Source organism: Octodon degus, unplaced genomic scaffold (assembly GCF_000260255.1).
Source record: "Octodon degus isolate 3935 unplaced genomic scaffold, OctDeg1.0 scaffold00098, whole genome shotgun sequence".
NCBI lineage: Eukaryota > Metazoa > Chordata > Mammalia > Rodentia > Octodontidae > Octodon > Octodon degus.
In genome coordinates, this window is record NW_004524674.1 from 1,835,803 (window position 1) to 1,839,498 (window position 3,696).

The following is a 3,696-nucleotide window of genomic DNA, read 5'->3' on the forward strand; positions in this document are numbered from 1 at the left end:
GCAGCCCTGGGTTGTCTCACTCACTCGCTGGGCCTGCGCTCTGGGTCTAATCAGGATCCCGCGGCCCGGGTCGTCTCAACTTCTGCTTTTTAAAGATTTTTTTTTTTTTTTTTCTTTTTGGCGGAACTGGGGATTGAACTCAGGCCCTTGCTCTTGCCTGGGAAGTGCTTATTCTGCTCAGCCATCTCCCCAGCCTCTACTTCTGCTTTTTAATTCAATTCCATATGACCAGAGAATATTAATTGTATGACTTCAATCTTTTTAAATGTTTGTGTCATGTCTTATGGCCAAGTATGTCCTGTCTTGATGACTATTCCTTGTGTACCTGAAAAGCATATATAGCTCCTACTGTTAGAAGGACGATCTATAAATGTCAGTTAGATTAACTTGATGAATAGTTTCTTTCAAATCTGTATTCTTGCAGCTATGAGGAGCATGTGGACACATTAGGAGCACCTACTGTGTTTTGAGGGCACTGACTGATGAAGAATTATTTACAGGGGAACTGAATCTTACTATAACATTTGATCAAGGTGCATATGTGTTACACTCAGGTCCACCTAACCCAACGGATGAACAGAGAGAGTTGAGGCTAAGTTGCTTGACTTTCTTAATTCAATTAGTCCTTCAAGGCTGCTTATGTATCTCTCCTATTTCAGGGGAACTCAAGAAGAGAGGACATACTTTCGCCAGGAGACAGTCTATTTTGCCGTATGACTAACATGCCTGGTAAACTGAGTAGGTCTAATGAGACAGGACCTATTCTGGGCCTTGCATGAGGGAATTGATTGCCTTGGTGCTGAGCACCCTGGGGATCAAACCTGGGGATCGAGCATGCTTAGTGCTTAGCTTACCTGAGGACTGATAGTTCTCAAGGGCAGCTCACCTAGGAACTGAGCTTGAATGCTCCTCTTAATTGCTTAGCTCTAATTGTTTAATTTTTTTTATTAGTATGTGTTTGCAGTACTTAATGATTACATTCCTGATGAGGTGTTGGTATATACATAGAACATCTCAATTCTTTTTTCCCTCCCTAGCCTTTCTTCTCCTTTCCCTTTATTCTACCTTTTGATCCCCTTCCCAGCTGAGAAAGATCTATCTCCTTCCTATTTTCTTTTTTGTAGTTTAGGGAAGTGTCTACAGCATGTTCAGGGTCTCACTACTAGATCAAACTCATAGTGATCTGCCTGTTTACAGCCTCCCAAGTGCTGGGATTACAGGCGCATGCCACCATGCCCAGTCTCAGCATGCCCCAGGGGTGGGGCTGGCAGGGTAGGCCAGGGGATCGAACCCCAGCCCCTGTGCCTGCTTGCAGGTGCTTTAATCTGCTGAGCTATTTGGCTAGCCTCTTATTTTCTATATTTTATTTTGCTCTTTCCTTACATTTTGTTTGTTTATTTATTTATTTACTGGGAAAGAAGTATATATTTAGAATTAGTCAGTTGGACTCATTTAGATGATCCCAATTTTTAAAAAAAAATTATTTATTTATTTAATTTTTTTACGAGATGCACTGCTTCACTTTATACAAATTGCATTGTGTTACATGGTGGCCTTTTTTTTTTTTTTTTTTTTTTTTTTTGGTTTCAAACCAAATTGGTAGGACAGTTTCAATAATTAACACATTGCATACATTCTTCCTAGTGGTTAATTGCTGTACAAAATGCGGACATGATATCCTATTTACAAACACTATTAGAACAAATCCCTCTACTCATTAAGAGAAGGTAACTATAATCTATCCTAACCATTTTGAATACACAGATACAAAATGGACATTCATCTGTATCCCCTTTTTTGTTGGAGATGATCCCAATTTTGTTGGCAACATCCAGGGCATCATAATCAGGAGCCAGTTGAACATATTCCTTCTTCTCTCCATCAGGCCTGATTAGGGTATTGACCTTTGCAACATTGATGTCATAGAGCTTCTTTAGAGCTTGTTTGATTTGGTGCTTATTGGCTTTGACATCCACAATGAGCACGAGTGTGTTGTTGTCCTTGGTCTTTTTCCTGGCTGACTCTAAGTGGTCAAGGGGAACTTGATGATGGCCTAGTGGTAAAGCTTGTTTCTCATGGGGGCGCTCCTCCCAGGGTATATGGGCTGTCTCCGGAGCCGCAGTATCTTAGGATGGCGGAAGGTAAACAACGTTCATATCTTCTTTTTGTGGTTGCGGATGTCTTTCAGCGTAGCCTTCTTGGCCTTCAAAGCTTTTGCTTTGGCTTCAGCTTTGGGAGGGGCAGGGGCTTCCTTCTTTGCCTTCGGTGCCATCTTGGTAAAAAGCTTTCCTTATATTTTAGGCAAGAGAAGTCATGCAGTATGTAAGCTTCCTGTGTCTGAACTGTTTCATTTAGCACTTCGGTCTCAAGGCACACCCACTGTCCTTCAAATGATTCAAGTTTATATTTCCTTATGGCAGAGCAGTACTCTATTGTGTGTAAATACCACATCTTCTTTATCTATTCATCTATTGATGGGTACAGAGGGTACTTCCAAGATTTAGCTCTTGAGTAGTGCTGCTATAGACATTGGCATACATGTATCACTATAACATTGTGTCTTTAACTCTTTTGAGAAAATACCTACAAAGAGAACAGCTGGATCAAATGGAATTTGTAGGTTTGCTTTTTTTCTGTGTGGAATCTCTATACTGATTTCCAGAGTGGTCATATTAGTTCATACTCCTCCCAACAATGTAGAAGAGTTCCTTTTCCGCTGCAGCCTTGGCAGATAGATATTCTTCCTGGGATAAGCTGAAATTCTAGTGCTGCTTAAGTTTGTGTTTCTTGAATGGCCAGCAGTGTCGAATATTTCTTTGAGTATTTATTAGCCATCTGTACTTCTGACAGTGCTTATCCTTGATGCTCCTGTCCTACGGTGCCCAGGGGCTTTGAACCTTGAAAAGGCAGAGTTTAGAATTATCACAACCAAACTACACACTGCACAGATGGGACTCTGAAGGCATAAGAAGTTAAGGAACTGGTCAAGGTCCTTCAGTTGGTCAACATCAGGATGGGAACAAGTCACTGTGAATCTTTTCCTTGGCTTAGCCTATTGCAATACTTTACTTGCTGCCTGGAATGTCACACATCCACTGTGATGGCCGATTTTTCCACAGGCAATCAAATAAAGAAGGTGAGGATGAAAAGATTTCCCTCTGGCTTCTCTTTTCAGGAAATCTCTCTTTTCAGGAGCCCTGTTAGGAGAGCAGGTGGCAAGAGGGATGAGTGTTCATGACCCATTTTCCCTTTGCTTGGTGGCTGAGGGTCCTTGAGGAATTGCTTTGTTTGATTTATTTGGGACTGAGGTCAGAGTTTATGAATGAGAGTGCAGGGGGAACGCAGCTCAGGGATTTGTGGCTTAATTGCTCTGAGCAATTGGGAAAGCAGGGAGCAGAGAAAAACCCTTCAGGGGGAACGAGTAATTATTTGTGTACAGAAATCATTTTGTGCTTGTTGCAAAATGTTTGCAAACTGTCGGGTATTGGTGAATGAACATGCGTGCGTGCGTGTTTTAGTTACAGCAATTTATTCAGCCTATCTCTCAATCTGTTAGAGGGGCTGGAGAGATGGCTCAGTGGTCTAAAGCACCTACTTGAAACAAGCTTGGCAAAGCACAGGGACTGCGGTTCGATCCCCCAGCACCACATGCCAGCCAGCCCCGCCCCCTGGTGGGCTGAGCTGGCCACACACACA